The following is a 20,283-nucleotide window of genomic DNA, read 5'->3' as shown; positions in this document are numbered from 1 at the left end:
TTGATCTTGGTTTTAGATAAAGCTCGGCACAACATCGTGGGCCAAAGGGCCTGTTCTGTGCTGTACTGTTCTATGTTCTATGTTCTATCTATGCCTCTCAACATCTTATATACCTCTATTAGGTCTCCTCTCATCCTACGTCTCTCCAAGGAGAAAAGACCGAGCTCCCTCAGCCTATCCTCATAAGGCATGCCACTCAATCCAGGCAACATCCTTGTAAATCTCCTCTGCACCCTTTCAATCTTTTCCACATCCTTCCTGTAATGAGGTGACCAGAACTGAGCACACTACTCCAAGTGGGGTCTGACGAGGGTCTTATATAGCTGCATCATTATCCCCGGACTCCTAAACTCAATCCCTCGATTGATAAAGGTCAGCACACCATACGCCTTCTTAACCACCTCCTCCCCCTGCGGGGCCGATTTTAGAGTCCTATGGACCCGGACCCCAAGGTCCTTCTGATCCTCTACTGTACTAAGAGTCTTTCCCTTTATATTGTACTCCTTCATCCCATTTGACCTGCCAAAATGGACTACGACGCATTTATCTGGGTTGAAGTCCATCTGCCACTTCTCCGCCCAGTCTTGCATCCTATCTATGTCCCTCTGTAACTTCTGACATCCTTCCAGACTATCCACAACCCCACCAACCTTTGTGTCGTCAGCAAACTTACCAACCCATCCCTCCACTTCCTCATCCAGGTCATTTATGAAAATGACAAACAGCAAGGGTCCCAGAACAGATCCCTGGGGCACACCACTGGTGACCGACCTCCATTTGGGAAAAGACCCATCTATACACACTCTCTGCCTCCTTTGGGCAAGCCAGTTCTGGATCCACAGGGCAGCAGCCCCTTGGATCCCATGCCCTCTCACTTTTTCCAGAAGCCTTGCATGGGGGACCTTATCGAACGCCTTGCTAAAATCCATATAAACCACATCTACCGCTTTCCCTTCGTCAATGTGTTTAGTCACATTTTCGAAGAACTCCACCAGGCTCGTAAGGCACGATCTGCCTTTAACAAAGCCATGCTAAGTATTCTTGAGCATACTAAAGCTCTCTAAATGCTCATAAATCTTGTCCCTCAGGATCTTCTCCATCAGCTTACCAACCGCTGAGGTTAGACTCACTGGTCGGTAATTTCCTGGGCTATCCCTATTCCCCTTCTTGAAAATAGGAACCACATCCGCAATCCTCCAATCCTCCGGCACCTCTCCCCTCTCCATCGACGACGCAAAGATCATCGCCAGAGACTCTGCAATCTCTTCCCTCGCCTCCCACAGCAACCTGGGGTACATCCCATCCGGACCCGGCGACTTATCTATCTTGATGCCATTCAAAGATTCCAGCACAACCTCTTTCTTAAAGTCCACATACTCAATCTTTTCAGTCCACCGCAAGCCCACAGTACATCCACCCATGTCCTTCTCCTCTGTGAAAACCGAGGCAAAATACTCATTAAGCACCTCTGCCATTTCTACTGGTTCCGTACAGATTTTCCCGCCTTCACCTTTTATAGGCCCTATTCCTTCACGTCTCATCCTTTTACTCTTCACATATTTATAGAACGCCTTAGGGTTTTCCCTAATTCTACTCGCCAAGGCCTTCTCGTGACCCCTTCTGGCTCTCCTAATTTCCTTCTTTAGTCCCTTCCTACAAGCCGTATACTCATCTCGATCCCTATCTTTGCCAAGCTCTCTGAACCTTTTGTACGCTTTCCTTTTCTTCTCGACTAGGTCCCGCACAGCTTTCGTGCACCGCGGTTTCTTTAACCTACCAACTCCTCCCTGTCTGCTCGGAACATTGATTAAAATATCTCCCTAAAAATCTGCAACTCTACTGTGGTACCTTTTAATCTCATTTTCCCAGTTCATCTTTGCCAACTCTGTCTTCACATTCTCATAGTTACCTTTATTTAGATTTAAAACACTAGTCATGCACATTTCACCCTTTCAAACTGAACATGAAATTTGGTCATGTTGTGATTACTGTCACCCAGAGGCATATTTTCTATGACATCTTTGACCCATAATCTCTCCCACCCTTTACCCTATCCCAGATCTTCCCTTTTGTTCTCTCCCTCCATCCTTATTTTTCAACAGCATTAAACCCAAGAGTTTTGTCGAAGAGTAATTTGGCCTCTTGAATCGTTAACTTTGTTTCTCTCCATCGATGCTGCCAGACCTGCTGTGTTTATCCAGCATTTTCTGATTTTTATTTCAAATTTCCAGCATCCGCAGTATTTTGCTTACATCATAACATAAAAACTAGGAGCAGGAGTAGGCCATCTGGCCCTTCGAGCCTGCTCCGCCATTCAATAAGACCATGGCTGATCTTTTCGTGGACTCAGCTCCACTTACCCGCCCGCTCACCATAACCCTTAATTCATTTACTGTTCAAAAATCTATCTATCTTTGCCTTAAAAACATTCAATGAGGTAACCTCAACTGCTTCACTGGGCAGGGAATTCCAGAGTCACAACCCTTTAGATGAAGAAGTTCCTCCTCAATTCAGTCCTAAATCTGCTCCCCTTTATTTTGAGGGTATGCCCCCCAGTTTTGGTTTCACCAGTCAGTGGAAACAATCTCCCTGCTTCTATTAAGAACATAAGAACATAAGAAATAGGAGCAGGAGTAGGCCATCTAGCCCCTCGAGCCTGCCCCGCCATTCAATAAGATCATGGCTGATCTGACGTGGATCAGTACCACTTACCCGCCTGATCCCCATAACCCTTAATTCCCTTACCGATCAGGAATCCATCCATCCGCGCTTTAAACATATTCAACGAGGTATCCTCCACCACCTATTATATCTACTCACTTCATAATTTTATGTTTCGATAAGATTCCCCCTCATTCTTCTAAATTCCAGTGAGTATAGTCTGAGTCTACTCAGTCTCTCCTCATAAGCCAACCCTCTCAACTCTGGAATCAACCTAGTGAATCTCCTCTGCACCTCCTCCAATGCCAGTATGTCCTTTCTCAAGTAAAGAGACCAAAACAGTACAGAGCACGCCAGGTGTGACCTCACCAGCACCTTATAGAGCTGCAACATAACTTCCCTATTTTTAAACGCCATCCCTCTAGCAGTGAAGGACAAAATTCAATTTGCTTTCTTAATTACCTGCTACAGCCACAAACCATCTCTTTGCGATTCATGTACAAGGACACCCAGGCCCCTCTGCACAGCAGCATGCTGCAATTTTTCAGCATTTAAGTAATAGTCCATTTTGCTGGTATTCCTGCCAAAATGGATGATCTCCCATTTACCAACATTGTACTCCATCTGCCAGACCCTCGCCCACTCACTTAAACTATCTCTTTCCCTCTGCAGACTTTCAGTGTTCTTTGCACACTTTGCACTACCGCTCAAATTAGTGTCATCTGTGAACTTTGACACACTACACTTGGACACCCAACTCCAAATCATCTATGTAAAATTGTAAACAATTATGGCCCCAACACTAATCCCTGAGGCACACCACTAGTCACTGATAGCCAATCAGAAAAACACCCATTTATCCCCACTCTTTACTTTCTGTTTGTTAATCAATGGTCTATCCACGCTAATACATTACCCGTAACGTCGTGCACCTTTATCTTATGCAGCAGCCTTATGTCGACCTTATCGAATGTTTTCTGGAAATCCAGGTACACCACATCCACCGGTTCCCCATTGTCCACCGCGTTCGTATGTACATTTGCATCTCTTCTGAGGTTTAGACTTGAAATGTTAGAACCGTGTCTCTCTCCACAGATGCTGGCAGACCTGCTGTGTATTTCCAGCACTTGCTATTTTTATTCCAGTACTATAGCTTTCTTTTGTAAATTCACATTTAACTCCAAAATGAACAGCACTTGACAGTGTTGGTAAATACACTTTATTTGCTGCATCAAAGGAATGCATTGTATGATAGGTGGGAGTGAGGATGAGGGACTGGTTTTGGTTTGTTTGGCTGGGTTTAGGAGTGGTTCTGAAGCAATGGTATGGGAATGGATTTGGAATGTGGGGTTGTGGGATGGGAGTTGCTCTGGTGTGAGGATGGCCCTGGTATGTGAGGATGGCCCCTGCTGTGTGCTGTTGGCTCACTATGGGATTGGTTCTGGGTGGGCATGTGATTTTGGGAAGGCTCACTTTGCCGTTGGGTTGGGATTTCAGAATGGAGACCATCCTGATGTTGAGGTTTAGGGATGGGGTTGGCATGGCGAAGGCTCACTGTGGGGGCAGCTCTGAGTATGGCTTTTGGGTTTGCGGATGGAGTTGGCTCAGTTTGGGGAAAGCTCACTGTAGATGGCTCACTGTGGGGATGAAACTGGGGTTGGGGTTTGGTGATGGTGCACTGTGAGGTTTGGGATTTGGGGACACTTCACTTTGGGGTTTAAATGTTATGGAGGCAGCTCACTGTTGGGTTTGGGATTGGCTCACTGTGGGGTTTGGGATTGGCTCATGAGGTTTGGGATTGTTTTACTGTGGGGTTTAGGATTGGCTCATTGTGGGAATTAGAATTGGCTCACTGTGGGGTTTGGGATTGTCTCACTGTGGGGTTTGGGATTGAGTCACTGTGGGGTTTGGGATTGGCTCACTGTGGGGTTTGGGATTGAGTCACTGTGGGGTTTGGGATTGGCTCACTGTGGGGTTTGGGATTGAGTCACTGGGGTTTGGGATTGGGTCACCGTGGAATTTGGGATTGTGTCACTGTAGGATTTAGGATTGTTTCACTGCGGGGTTTGGGATTGGCTCACTGTGGGGGTTTGAGATGTCTCACTGTGGGGTTTGGGATTGGCTCACTGTGGGGTTTGGGATTGAGTCACTGGGGTTTGGGATTGGGTCACTGTGGAATTTGGGATTGTGTCACTGTAGGATTTGGGATTGTTTCACTGCGGGGTTTGAGATTGGCTCACTGTGTGGGTTTGGGATTGGCTCACTGTGGGGGTTTGAGATGTCTCACTGTGGGGTTTGGGATTGGCTCACTGTGGGGTTTGGGATTGAGTCACTGGGGTTTGGGATTGGGTCACCGTGGAATTTGGGATTGTGTCACTGGGATTTGGGATTGTTTCACTGCGGGGTTTGAGATTGGCTCACTGTGTGGGTTTGAGATTGTCTCACTACGGAGTTTGGGATTGGCTCACTGTGAAGGTTTGGGAATTGGTATTGGCTTGCTGTGTGATTTGGGATTCAAAGAACAGAATTATAGAATCCCTACAGTGCAGGAGGAGGCCATTCGGCCCATTGAGCCTACACCGACAATAATCCCACCCAGGCCCTATCCCTGTAACCCCAGGTATTTACCCTGTTAATCCCTCTGACACTATGGGGCAATTTAGCATGGCCTAACCCACACATCTTTGGACTATGGGAGGAAACTGGAGCACCCAGAGGAAACCCATGCAGACACGGGGAGAATGTGCAGACTCCATATAGACAGTGACCCGAGGCTGAAATTGAACCCGCTGCCTGGCACTGTGAGGCAGCAGTGCTACCTACTGTGTCACCGTGCTGCCCTGGCTCAGAGATTTGTGATTGGGTCATTGTAGGGTTTGGGATTTGCTCACTTAGGGATTTGGAGACAGCTCACTGTGAGGTTTGGGATTCGCTCACTTGTAAGGACAGTTCATGGTGGGATCTGGGATTTGGGGTTGGCTCACTGCGGGGGTGACCTTACTGTGGGAGTTGGGATTGGCTCACTGTGGGGTTTGGGATTGGGTCACTGTGGAATTTGGGATTGGCTCATTGTGGGATTTGGGATTGGATCTTGGATTTGGGAATGGCTCAAAATGTGGGGTTCGTGATTGTTGACTGTAGGCATTGTGATGGGCTGGCTCTGGGCATTGTGATTGGCTCTCTGGGGTTGGGGGCGGTGCTGCAGCTCCAGCCGCTTTGATTGACACTGGGGGCGGGGTTGTTTTGACGTTTTTGCCGGGCTCGATCAGTCGGGGTTACGGAGCGGCCGGGGTGTGAGGCTGGTAAGTGGGGGCTGGGAGTCGGGTTGTGGCTGACAGAGCAGGCCGGGGAGGTTGTCGCTGCTGTTCTTCCCCCTGTGACAACCTCCGGCCTCGGGTAGTGTCCGGCTTGTTTATTCAGATTGAGTGCAGCTCCTCCCGGGAGCGTGGGTCCAGGTTGTGATGTGTTTTTACTGTTAACCTGGGACTGGGTGACTTGAATCTTGTCGGGTCTCGGCTGTTCACACAGTTTGGGGAGTTTATGGTGACATTGAATAGGAAGGGTTGTGTGTCAATTCCAGAATTTATCTTGGTTGACATATGGATCAAAGGGATTCGATCAAATTTACAAGAGTGATTAATTACGGGTGAAAATGTGTTTAATTTCCCTTGTGCTGATCTTGCCGTGACTATTCCATCAACTGTTCGTGCGTTTTTGTTATGTTCCATTTGTCAGCCTGCTGCTGCCCCTAGCAACGCACAGCTGTAATTTAATAAATTCCAGCAATAAGATCTGGTCTCATACCAAACAGGCCATCAATTTGCAGTAAAGCAATTTTTCAAAGTTTAAATGGTTTAACAAGTGGGGAACAACATTAAAAAAAACCTGCCAAGGGAATAAAAGCAGAGCCAAAGCCTGGAGTTTGGTGGACAAGATCAGAAGGCATGAAGTGGGTTAGGTTTCTGCAGGGCCATTTTAACTGAGTGCTGAGTTAATCAGACCCCATTCTGGCTGTTGCCAGGGCTTTAACCTGCAGTATAAGCCACAAATTGATGGAGTAGATGTAAAAGACAAAGAAGGGCAGATAAGGTTTGTTCCAGCTTTATGATTGGAAGATTTTTAAATCCTCTGCTTTTTAAAAGTTGAAAATGACAGGCTGAAGCTGTCAGTGAGAATTTTAAAAAACTACTGGATTGCTGCGATTGACATATCATCTGTTATATCTTAGAAAAAAGTCTATTCCAACGGTTATTTGTTGCTATTTCACTAAGGTATCTTATTATGTTATCATGGATGCTTGCCTGGGGCGGCATAGTGGTTAGCACTGCTGCTTCACAGCTGCCTCACAGCGCCAGGGACCTGGGTTCAATTCTGGCCTCGGGTCACTGTGTGGAGTTTGTATGTTCTCCCTGTGTCTGTGTGGGGTTCCTTCCTACAGTTCAAAGATGTGCAGGTTAGGTTGATTGGCTATAGTAAATTACCCATTAGTGTCAGAGGGATTAGCAGGGAAAATAGGTGGGGCTATGGGGATAGGGCCTGGGTGGGACTGTTGTCGGTGCAGGCTCGATGAGCCAAATGGCCTCCTTCTGCACTGTAGGGATTCCATGATCTATTCTATGATTGAGTTTTAAAAGCTACAATTATCTCAGTAGATATTCCGGGCTCATGATCTGATTGACAGATTAGAGAGGCAATTGGATGATTAGCTGTTTGATCTGGGTCTAAATTGAAGTTTGTTTATATAGGAGATTAACCACGAGATGTAAAAAGCTTTGAATAGGTTCCTTATATTAGAGATTTTTTCACTGTCAAGTGTGTAGGTGTGAGAGCTGTATTTGTCAAGATGCTCTTTCATCTCGATATGGCTACTGACTTCAATCCATTGTAGGTATTGAGGAAAGTGGCTTTGGAGGTGGCATTGGGGTATGAAGGGCTAGGGCGGATGGGGAGGCATGAGTGGCCATGGGAGTGGGTGGTTGGCATTGAGGTGTAGAACCAATGGGGATGGGTTGAAGCATGAGTTTAGGGATGACATGAGTATAAGAGGCAAGGCTAGAGGGCCTAACAGTTTCTAAAGTTATAGGCACAAGTCACTGAGAATCAGAGTGGAGCTTATAACCAGCTCACCTCAGCACTCAATCACTTCTGTGGTGCTAGGATCTTCTCCTGGGGTCAGTAGGCCTGACTCATTCCCCAGAGTAAAAATTGGATTTATCAGCACCCTTTAAATCAAGGCAGGTCTACCATGTCAGGAAATTCCCTGACTCGAGCTACCTGCCTTGGCCGTGAAAATCTGGCCTGAAGAGTTTGATTAGCAGGCCGCTTCAGGGTTCTGTGCTGGGGCATCATTGTTCATGTTGTATTTAAACAAGATGGAAGTAGGGACAGAGTTTTTTTTTGTTGAATGTGAGCAATGGAGCTGTAAATAATATAAAACAAGCAGACATGGGTGGCACAGTGGTTAGCACTGATGCCTCATAGCACCAGGGACCCGGGTTCAATTCTGGCCTCAGGTCACTGTCTGTATGTGGAGTTTGCACGTTCTTCCCGTGTCTGCGTGGGTTTCCTTCAGGTGCTCCGGTTTCCTCCCACAATCCGAAAGATGTGCGGGTTAGGTGGATTGGCTATGCTAAATTGCCCTTTAGTGTCAGGGGGATTAGCCGGGTAAATATCTAGGGTATGGGAATAGGGCCTGAGTGGGATTGTGGTCGATTCAGACTCGATGGGCCAATTGGCCTCCTTCTGCACTGTAGGGATTCTATGATTCTATTCTACGAAAATATTGGATTTGGATAAATTGTCCTGGGGTGGTGATAAGTACTGAGTGCCAGATGTTATTTTATTGTAGATAAATACAAGGTGATAACACCAGAAAAAGGAGTCATCTGTGGGATTATCGAGAGACAAATGTTGCTTACCAGAGTGCTCAAGAACTTCACAATCTCCTTGAGTCCTACATTCCTTTGAGATATCTGTGCTCATCTATCTGTTGAGCATCCCTGATTTTAATCATAGCAACATTGTGGCCACACTGTCAACTGTCACGGCCCTAAACTTGGGAATTCCCTCCCTACATCTGCCTCTTTACCATGCTTTCTTCCTGTAAGTCCAATCTGAAAACCTACCTTTTCGATCAAGCTTTTGGTCATCTGACCTAATATCTCCTTGTGTGTCTTGGTGTCACTTTTTTTCCAATGCTTCTGTGAAGCACTTTCAGGTGTTTCATTGTGTTAAACAGGCTATATGAATGAAAATTGTTGAATGATCTTGAAGGTGTAGTCAATGTTGCCTAAGAAGAAATTAACAGTGGTAGACACGGACATAATTCAGAGGAGTAATGTCCATATCCATGTTAGAAAACTCTGCATCCCATACCCTCACCTTCAAGCTCTGGTCATCCATTATCAATTTGCTTTATCTGACCTCTCTTGACTCATGATCCACCAAAATCTCAACTTTAAAATTCCCATCCTTGCTCTTGTCTCCTCTCTATTTATAACCACCTTCAGTTCTACAGCCTCTGGAAAATCTGCATTGCACCAACTCTGGTCTTTTAACATTCCCCACTCACTTCTGTCCACAAAGTATGGCCATGTCTTCAGCCATGTAGGTCATAACCTCTGATATTCTACTCCAAGCTCCTCCTCCTCTCCCTTGTCTATTAAATCCTCTTTGACCAAGCTTTCAGTTACCCCTCCTAATGTTTCCTTCTATGGATCAGTGTGACCTTTTGTCTAAAAATGCTCCCATGAAGTGCCTTGGAATATTTTTTGATGTTAAAGGTGCTGTGTTTATTATTATTGACAATGAAGGAATATATGGAAAAAGCCTGAGGGCTTATGGAAACAAAATGAGTGTATAGGGAACATGTACTGGTGATTTAGTATTAACATTTCATTACTTGATGGGTAATCAACTTGATATAAATTGTTATTTCACTGTGACAAAAATAGAAAATGCCACTATAGTTGACAGGAGTTATTGTAGATAATCAGCATCTGAATTTCCTGGAATATTAATCAGTCTTTCTGCTTTGCCGATGACAAGTGTTTGTGCATTTCCAATGTTTTCTGTTTTTATTTTATTTCAAAGTTTTAGTATCTCGTTTTTTTTCTGTTATCACTGAGATTTTTTTGATATTAAAGTTTCTTTACTTAAAGAGCAAAGAACAGTACAGCATAGGAACAGGCCCTTCAGCCCACCAAGTCTGTGCGGACACAGTTGCCTCCCTAATCTAATATTTTCTTGCCTCTACGTGTTCCATATCCCTCTATTCCCTGCCTATTCATGTATCTATCCAGATCTATCTTGAACATTGTTAGAATCCACTTACACCACCACCTCAGGCAGCGCGTCCCTGGCATTTACCACCCTTTGTGAAAAACTTACCCCTTGCATCTCTTTTAAACATTCCCCCTCTTACTTTCAACCGGTGCCCCGAGTAATTGACCCTTCGACCCTGGGAAAAAGACTCTGACTGTCGACTCTATCCAAAGCTGTCATAATCTTGTAAACCTCTTCAGGTTCCCCTCGCCCTCCGATGCTGCAATTAAAACAATCCAAGTTTGTTCAACCTTTCTTCATAGTCCATATTCTCCAAACCAGGCAACATCCTGGTAAATCTCTTCTGCACCCTTCCCAAATGCATCAACGTCCTTCTGGTAGTGTGATGACCAGAATTGTACACACTACTCCAAATGCAGCCTAACCAAAGTCTTATACAGCTGCAACATGATTTTCTAATTCTTCTACTCAACCGATGAAGGCCAGCATGCCACATGCCTTCTTGACCACCTTGTCCACCTGAGTTGTCACCTTCTGGGAGCTGTGGATCTGCAAGCTTAGGTCCCTCTGTATGCTAATATTTCTAAAGGCTCTACCACTTACTGTATACTTTCCACCTGCAGTAGACCTTCCAAATCGTATCACCTCACGTATGACCGGGTTAAATTCCATCTGTCACCTTTTGGCCCAGGTCTCCAGCTGACTTGTATCCTCTGACAATCCGCCTCCCTATCCGCTAATCCCTCAATTTTTGTATCATCTGCAAATTTACTAATCAGACCACCTATATTTTCCTCCAAATCGTTTACATATATTACAAACAACAGAGGCCCCAGCACTGATCCTTGTGAAACACCACTTGTCACAGACCTCCAGTTAGGAAAGTACCCTTCCACTGCTACACTCTGCTTTCTATGTCCAAGACAGTTTTGTATCCATCTTACTAGCTCACTTCGGATCCCATATGACTTCACCTTCTGTATCAGTGTGCCACAAGGAACCTTATCAAAGGCTTTACTGAAGTCCATGTATACAACATCCATTGCCCTGTCCTGGTCAATTTTTATTGTCACTTCCTCAAAGAACTCAATCAAGTTTGTGAGACACAATCTCCCCTTCACAAAGCCATGCTACCTATCGCTAATAAACCTATTCTTTTACAGATGTGAATATACCCTGTCCCTAAGAATCTTCTCCAATAATTTCCCCACCAATTATGTAAGGCTCACAGGCCTGTAATTTCCTGGATTGTCTCTTCTGCCCTTCTTAAACAGAGGAACAATGTTAGCTACTCTGCAATCCTCTGGTATCTCACCTGTTGCTAAAGAGGATACAAAGATTTTGGCCAAGGCCTCAGCAATTTCTTCCCTCACCTCTCATTGGGGATAGACCCTATCTGGCCCTGGGGTCTTGTCCACCAATACCTCCTCCCTTTTTATCTCAACATGTCCTAGAATGTCAACATCCTCCTTTCTACACCCACGAACCACCACATCCTTCTCCTTTGCGGATATTGATGCAAAGTACTCGTTAAGGACCTCACCCACTTCATCTGGCTCCACACACAAATTCCCTCCAATGTCCACTGCACTAGAGAATTCCCTCCACTAAAGAAACTACATTTTTATAGCCTTAGTGTATTAAAATAAATTATTTACTTGCAATCTGAGGTTTATCAGTAACGTGATCACAGCACTTCTTGTATAACCATCATAGTACTTCATCTATTATTTGAATACATATTGCTACAGTATTATTTTACTGCACAACTAGTGATATGGCTGTGTTGCAGAAATACCATTAGGAGCCCTCCAGTCAATCAATCAATAATGTGGTTGAAAAAATGATAGTTTGATAAATTGAGAAAGGACTGCTTATGCTGTTTGTGCCAGAATTATTATCTGTTCCTAGAAACACTGCAATATTTGGTGTCAGCTGTGGTTCAGTTGCTAGTACTCTCACCTCTGAGTCAGAAGGTTGTTGGTTCAAGTTCCACTCCAGGACCTGAAAACAAAATACAAAAGCTCACACTCCATTGCAGTAATGAAGGAATGCTGTTCAGTCGAACGTACTGTCTTAGGATTGTGAAATTAAGTCAAGGCCCTGTCTGCCTGCTCTGGTGGAGCTGAAAATTTCATGGCACTATTTCAAAGAAGAGCAGTGGAGTCGATCCTGATTTCCACAGAACATCCCAAAGCACGTTACAGCCAATGAAATGTAGTCAGCAATTACAGGAAATATTTGCACACAGCGAGCTCCCACAGCAGCAATGTTGTAATGATCAGATAAACCTTTTTTGGTTTTGATTTGGGGAGAAATATTGTGTAGGACACCAAGGATAACTTACTTGCTCTTCGTCAGAGTAGTGCCATCGAATCTTTTATATCTACCCGAGTGGGCAGATGGGGCCTCAGCTTACTGTCTCATCTGAAAGATGGCAGCTACAAATGCCCAGTACTCCATGGTACTGCACTAAAGTATCATCTTGATTTTTGTACTCGAGCCCTGGAGTGGGTCGTGATCTCAGGACCTTGTGACTCTGAGGCAAGAGTGCTACCTTTTTAAGACATCACTTGCTGAAAAGCTTCGCCTCCTTATTTTGAGGAAAATGGGGAAAAAAAAGTTTATAATATTTAAGTTAAATTCATATGATTTCATATTCAAGTTAAACTTGCAAATTTCATGAGCTATATTGGCTGGGATCCAGTGCAAAGTTTCCAATTTGATTTCCTCTTCCCACATTCACATACTGCATGCTGGAAAATATGCACTCATATTTTCCCAACTATTTCACTTCAGATGTTTCCAATGCCTGCTGTGAAATAGACAAACACGCCTTTTCTTTTTTAACAGTGTTAGAGGGGAATTAGATGACATTCAGTTTTCCAAGATCCTCAACAAACCACAAGGCCTAAGAAATAAAGGAAGGCATTTTTAAAACTTGTGCCATTTGTTTATATGGTATTGTACAGAAACAGGAGATTCGGTCCAACAGTTTTACCGAGGAGGCACTGGGTAGCACTAATGAAAATACAGAAGTACTAGTTAAGGGAAAAACATGGAAATACACCAGTGGTTGCTCTATTTTTGGCCATATTTGGATTTGGGTCTACACAAGTATGGAGGAGGCACAGTCTGAAATTAGTTCTGATGTTTATGACTTCTGGAAACTTTCAAAAGTAGTTTTATGACAATGCACAGAGGAGCTAAAAATCAGTGTCATGCAATAAGAACATAAGAACTAGGAGCAGGAGTAGGCCATCTGGCCCCTCAGGCCTGCTCTGCCATTCAATAAGATCATGGCTGATCTTTTCGTGAACTCGGCTCCACTTACCCGCCCGCTCACCATAACCCTTAATTCCTTTACTGTTCAAAAATTTATCTATCCTTGCCATAAAAACATTCAATGAGGTAGCCTCAACTGCTTCAATGGGCAGGGAATTCCACAGATTCACAACCCTTTGTGTGAAGACCCTCCTCAACTCAGTCCTAAATCTGCTCCCCCTTATTTTGAGGCCATGCCCTTTAGTTCTAGTTTCACCTGCCAGTGGAAACAACTTCCCTGCTTCTATCTTATCTATTCCCTTCATAATCTTATATGTTTCTATAAGATCTCCCCTCATTCTTCTAAATTCCAATGAGCATAGCCCCAGTCTACTCAGTCTCTCCTCATAAGCCAACCCTCTCAACTCCGGAATCAACCTTGTGAATCTCCTCTGAACCCCCTCCAGTGCCAGTATATCCTTTCTCAAGTAAGGAGACCAAAACTGTACACAGTACTCCAGGTGTGGCCTCACCAGCATCTTATACAGCTGCAACATAACCTTGCTGTTTTTAAACTCCATCTCTCTCGCAATGAAGGACAAAATTTCATTTGCCGCCTTAATTACCTGCTGCACCTGCAAACCAACTCCTTGTGATCCTTGCACAAGGACACCCAGGTCCCTCTGCACAGCAGCATGCTGCAATTTTTTACCATTTAAATAATAGTCCATTTTGCTGTTATTCCTACCAAAATGGATGACCTCACATTTACCAACATTGTACTCCATCTGCCAGACCCACGCCCACTCACTTGACTATCTCTATCTCTTTGCAGACTTTCAGTGTCCTCTGCACACTTTGCTCTGCCACTCATCTTAGTGTCATCTGCGAATTTTGACACGGTACACTTGGTCCCCAACTCTAAATCGTTTATGTAAATTGTAAACAATTGCGGTCTCAACACTGATACCTGAAGCACACCACTAATCACTGATCACCAATCAGAAAAACACCCATTTACCCCCACTCTTTGCTTTCTGTTAGTTAACCAATCTTCTATCCATGCTAATATATTACCCGTAACACCGTGCACCTTTATCTTATGCAGCAGTCTTTGGTGCGGTACCTTGTCAAGTGCCTTCTGGAAATCCAGATACACCACATCCACATTCCCCATTGTCCACTGTGCATGTAATATTCTCAAAGAATTCCACCAAATGAATCAAACATGACCTGCCCTTCATGAACCCATGCTGCCAATGAGACAATTTATATCCAGACGTCTCACTATTTCTTCCTTGATGATAGATTCAAGCGTTTTCCCTACGACAGAAGTTAAACTATCCGGCCTATAGTTACCCGCCTTTTGTCTACCTCTTTTAAACAGTGGTCTCACATTTGCTGTTTTCCAATCTGCGGGAACCACCCTAGAGTCCAGTGAATTTTGGTAAATTACCACTAGTGCATTTGCTATTTCCCCCGCCATCTCTTTTAATACCCTGGGATGCATTCCATCAGGGCCAGGAGACTTGTCTACCTTTAGCCCCATTAGCTTGCCCAACACTACCTTTTTCATGATAATGATAGTTCCTAGGTTCTCACCTGCATAGCTTTCCTGTCATCAATTTTTGGCATGTTATTTGTGTCTTCCACTGTGAAGACCGACACACAATACCTGTTCAATGCCTCAGCCATTTCCTCATTTCCAGTTATTACATCCCCCTTCTCGTCCTCTAAAGAACCAATATTTACTTTAGCCACTCTTTTTCATTTTATATATGTCAAAACTTTTGCAATCTGTTTTTATATTCTGGGCTAGTTTGCTCTCATAATCCATCTTACTTTTCTTAATAGCTTTTTTGGTGGCTTTCTGTTGACCTTTAAAGATTTCCCAATCCTCTAGGTTCCCATTAATCTTTGCCACTCTGTACGCATTTTCTTTCAATTTGATACCCTTCTTTATTTCCTTAGATATCCATGGCTGATTAACTATTTTTCTACAGTCCTTCCTTATCACTGGTGTATACTTTTGCTGAGCACTGTGAAAAATAATTTTGAAAGTCCTCTACTGTTCCTCAATTGTCCAATCCTGGCATTTATTCTGGGATGGTGCCTGCTGGTGCGGGTGAGCACAAGTAGTTTCTGTTATGCCTCCTTGTGCCAAACCTATGGAAACTTGGTAGCCCTCAGTGGTGTTTCTCAGGCCACGTTTTCACTCTTTGAGCGTGGCTGGTCAGCACCCTAGTTGTTGGGCCTACATATGCCGTGACATACTATGAAAGACTATGTTCCTTTCCAGCCTCAGGAATAATTAGTTGCTGGCTTAGGAAGCATCATCATATCCTTGTAACAGACCTTGGTTAAGTCTCATCCAAAATACTCCTATTTTGATTCTTCATGTGGTTTGGTATTATAGAAGCCCTTGAATATATTCAGAGGATGACCATTGGTTGGTACTTGGATTATAAATTCTTAGTTAGACATTACAGAATGGAGAATTGGATCTTTTTTTCACTAGAAAAGTTTACAGCTTGGAATGTTAAAATGGAAGCATTGCTGATGAATGTCAGCAAGCACAGGGATGATGGGTGGTTTATAATCTGGGCAGAAGAGTTTTGGATGAGCATCAAAATTATCTCGGATGGAAAATTGGGAACCAGATGGGAAGCATTGGAATGGACAAGTCTGTAAATAAGAGAGGCACAGGTGGGAGTTAGCAGTGGATGAGCTGAAGCAGGTGCAGAGTTGGGTTATGTTATGAAGTTGCAAGTAAGTGATCTTGGTGATGAAGGATATCTAGGACTTGAAGCTCAATATGGGCCAAATATGAAACCAAGGTTACAAACGGTCTGGTTCAGCTTCAGTCAGTTGCCAGCGAATGGAATGGAGTAAGTCACTAGGGAACTGACTCCATGAAAGATGGCGATTGAATTTCTGTCCATCCATGTACTGAATGTTGGATAAGAAGTGTGACAAAATAAGATGGAGGCAACTCAAGAGTACCTCCATTAATATTAATTGCCTGATTTATGTTATGTCACAAAATGTTAATTAGGGTGTAATAATTTCTGGTTTAAAATTAGTATTATGTTGCGTGTCCAAAGCAACTTTTTAATTTCCTGCAGTCCATGTGGCCCATGATTTTCTGTCTCACATGCCTCCTATTTTAATGGATTGCAGCACATTTCAAGTTTAAAAGCTTTGAACACACTGACGTTGGATTAAAAATGCTGCATTTAATATACAAATTACTGTCAGTGCCCCATGCCAGACTAGTTATATCTAAGCAGTGGAGAGCTCTATTAGGCACTGATTGGAGCATTCAATTAACCTTGCTCTAACACTGCCTTTCGATATGCACTTCGTTAATTTATCATTAACGGTGCAGCCACTCCTTTCCTATCTCTTTGTATCATTTGCAGAGAACAACTTGACTGTCACTGTACCATTCCTTCAATATCAGAGTTATGCTGGAAGTAGCAGTGGTGTATTGTTGAAGTCTTAGGGTCCCCCTGAAAATAAAATCATAAGTTGTTATAGCACAATGATTGGTCGTGGCAAAGTAAGATGAAGGTTATGTAATTTGAAATGAGATGTATTTAAAGTGTTTTTAAAAATGTTGGGCATGAATTTCCAAGCTTTTTTCTTTGTAAGCCTTGGGGGCATTTGTAAAGTTTAATCACGCTCCCATTAATTTCTCTTTGTCTAAAGCTGTTAAAACGAACTGATTCTTTTCTGGATCATACTGACCTTGGTGTCATGATTTAGAATTTCTCTGTGAATCATAGAATGGATACAGCAAAGTAGAAGGCCAGGCGGACCATTGAATTTATGTTGATGCTCTGCCCTTTCCCCATAGATCTGCAAATTATACCCAATTCCTTTTTGAAAGCCAGAATTGACTCTGCCTCCAGGTGCAATCTGGAATGCATTCCAGATCCCAACCACTTGATCCATAATTTTGTTTTCTCCTGTTGCCTTGGTTCTTTTGCAAATCGGTGTTCTTTGGTTTTTGATCTTTCTGCCAATGGAAACAATTTCCCTCTATCTACTCTGTGCAGACCCTTTGTGATTTTGAGTACCTCTATCAAATCTCCCCTCAACCTTTTCTATGAAGAACAACCCCAGCTTCTCTAACCTGGTCAATTAACTGAACCTACAACATCCCTCTAACCATTCTAATAAGTCTGTTCTGCACCCTCTCTAAAGCCTTCAGATCCTTCCTAAAATATAGTGCCCAGAATTGGATACAATATTCCAGCTGAGCCCAAGCCAATTTTTAAAATAGATTCATCACAATTTCCACATTTTTGTAGCCTATCCGTTGTTTATAAAGCCCAGGATACAGTATACCTTTTAAATCATCTTCAACACTTGGTGCACATCTCTGTTCCTGCATCCTGTACTCTTTAGTTTATATTGCCTCTCCTTGTTCTTCCCAGCAAAATGTATCACTTCACACTACCCTTTACTACTTGTCATTCAGCCAACAATGCTGCTGTGCTGCCACAGTTCATTTTGTTCCTTGAGCTTCAGCCACTTTATTAAACATCCTTTGGAAGTCCTATAGCCCACAATGACCTCATTACCCTCATCAACCCTCAAATAAATTTAGAGAAACATGATTTGCCTTTAATAAATCCATGCTGATTTCCATAATTAATCTACAATTGTCCAAATGACCATTAATTTTGTCCCAGATTATTTTTTCTAAAAGCTTTCCCACCACCAAAGTTAAACTCACTGGCCAGTAGTTGATGGCATTATTTTTATATCATTTTTTTGAACAAATGTGTTACATTTGCAACACTCTCGTCCTGTGGCACCATTCCTGTATCTAAGGAAGCTGGAAGATTATAACCAGTACCTCTGCAATTTCTAAAACTAAACTCACCACCATATATAAGCTCACAGATGAGTGCAGTGTCATCGCGCACTCTGCTACAGATTTGCAAGACATTCTTGATCTGCAAACAAGAAACTCAGGCTGTCCTTGAATGTTTTCAAAAGAAAACTAATATATCAACCCACACTTGCTCAGTAAAATATCCCGCCTCCCATTTATGTTGAAGGAGAGATTCTGGAATATGTGGAGCACTTCCCATACCTTGGTGGCCACCATTGAGGAGGAAATACAACACTGGATCAATTGTGCTAGTAAGAAGTCTCACAACACCAGGTTAAAGTCCAACAGGTTTATTTGGTAGCACAAGCCACTAGCTTTCGGAGCGCTGCTCCTTCATCAGGTAAGTGGGAGTTCTGTTCTCAAACAGGGCATATAAAGACACAAACTCAATTTACAAAATAATGGTTGGAATGCGAGCTGTGGATGAACCTAAATAATCAAAACTGAAGGAACCCTTTTAACCTCTCTCCAGTTCCATCTTTGCTGTTAAAATTTAAAATTCCCAACCTCCTGTTCAGATCCCTCCTTGACCTTGCCACTCCATATAGTTGTAACTTCTTTATCCCTGCAACCCTCTGACAGCTCTGTATTCCTCCACAACTGCTTTGTGTATTCCTCACAGGTGGCCATGCCATCAACTGTATAGCTGCTGTGCTCTTAAATTCCCTCCCTAAATCTTTTCACCTCTCTGTCTCTTAACACGTTGCTTAAAACTTACTTCATTTATCCGGCTGTCCCAATGTGCCTCCTTCTTTGGCTCAGTCTCAATTTTTGTCTGTGTACACTCCTGTGAAGTTCTTGGTGGTGTTGGGGTTGGGGTTATGTTATGTTAAGAGTTCTATATAATTGCAAGTTCTTACTTACAAATCCACAATCCTCTTCTTGGCTGCCTACTCAAGTCAAAGCGAGTAGTGTGCGAGATTTATCTTGAAGTGAGCATTGCACACATCCAGTATGTTGCTTTTTCCACCTCTGTCATTGCCTTAGGACAGTCTCGCTCCACCACTTCTGAAACCACCACCTATTTGTTAATCACCTTGGACTGATTGGGTGCTATTCACTCAACATTGTCCTTTAGCATTCTCTTCTCAGACCATCTGATAAATCTCTGTCACTCTTCAAAGGCCTCATAAAATCCATCTCTTTGGCTATCACTTTAAATTTTTCTCCCTCCTCTCATTCTAAAATGTGTGACAGAGTATGTAAACTATAGAAATTTAAACTCGGGTGCCTAGATGCTAGACGATTTGCAAGAGTCATAAATCTTCTATGTTGATTCAGTGCCACTTTCTCCCTTACTGTATAATAATATGCAAAAATGTTTGTGGTAATGATAACATTGTTTTCCTTCTAATAGTTTACATCTTTTGAAAGTTAGAGCAGGGGGTGGAAGCTTGGAATATCTCAGTATTTGCAAGTGATATCTGCATGAAAGGTTTGAAAGCCAGCAATGTCAATAAGTTGTTTCTGAAAAACGGAAGAATACTGAACTAAATTAATGTTTCAATTTTGTTAAATTCTTCCATGCAACAACTATCTGAAAACTGGCCTCTAAATTGTTTATTGCATATTTAGAACATTATCTAACATCTCACTATTTTAATGATGTAATATTGAGGAAAAAATACTTTCAAAGGATCAAAGAAACCAAGATCAAATTTCAGGTTGGCATTGGGTTTTTTTTAGAGTCAACCATAATATATTCTTATTATGATGTATCACTAAGATGATAAAATCTTTCTCTGCTAGAGTGAGATACTTTCCCTCCAGACCTACTTTTCATTGAATATTTCTGTCCTTTCCTTCTGCTTGTGGTGTTTTGTGATCTGCAACTTTTCCAACATCATCTGAGTAATTTTCAGGCTATATAAATCATGTACTTTGCTTCCTTCTCAGATAATTTGTTCCAATAGTTTTGAATGAGTTAAAGGTTAATATTAGAATTTGTTTTTAATCCTATACTTTTTACTTTGCGGAAACATCACCTACATTTAAAAAAAATATTATTGATAAAGAATTATTACAAATAATTTCAATTTGAATAGAACAAAAACTTTGCTTCAATGGTTTACTGCTTTGTTTAAATATGCGATGTGAATTAAGTGCTTTTCTAAGTAACAGCAGGATAAAATTTAGCAGGATGAAGGATTTCCTAATGTCCTACAATC

The 20,283-nt window shown here is 42.8% G+C and overlaps 1 protein-coding gene across 7 annotated transcripts in view; it reads left to right on the top strand.

Annotated features, from left to right (window-relative positions):
- The first annotated feature begins 5,921 nt into the window (after window positions 1-5,921).
- Window positions 5,922-20,283, top strand: part of rusc2 (RUN and SH3 domain containing 2) — a 107,505-nt gene continuing 93,143 nt past the window's right edge. For all 7 annotated transcript variants that reach the window (XM_078219465.1, XM_078219464.1, XM_078219461.1 and 4 more), the window contains exon 1: window positions 5,922-5,963. The gene's annotated coding sequence lies outside the window, so the exon portion shown is untranslated. The remainder of the gene's footprint in view (window positions 5,964-20,283) is intronic.

Source organism: Mustelus asterias, chromosome 1 (genome assembly GCF_964213995.1).
Source record: "Mustelus asterias chromosome 1, sMusAst1.hap1.1, whole genome shotgun sequence".
NCBI lineage: Eukaryota > Metazoa > Chordata > Chondrichthyes > Carcharhiniformes > Triakidae > Mustelus > Mustelus asterias.
This window is presented reverse-complemented; position numbering and strand designations above follow the sequence as displayed.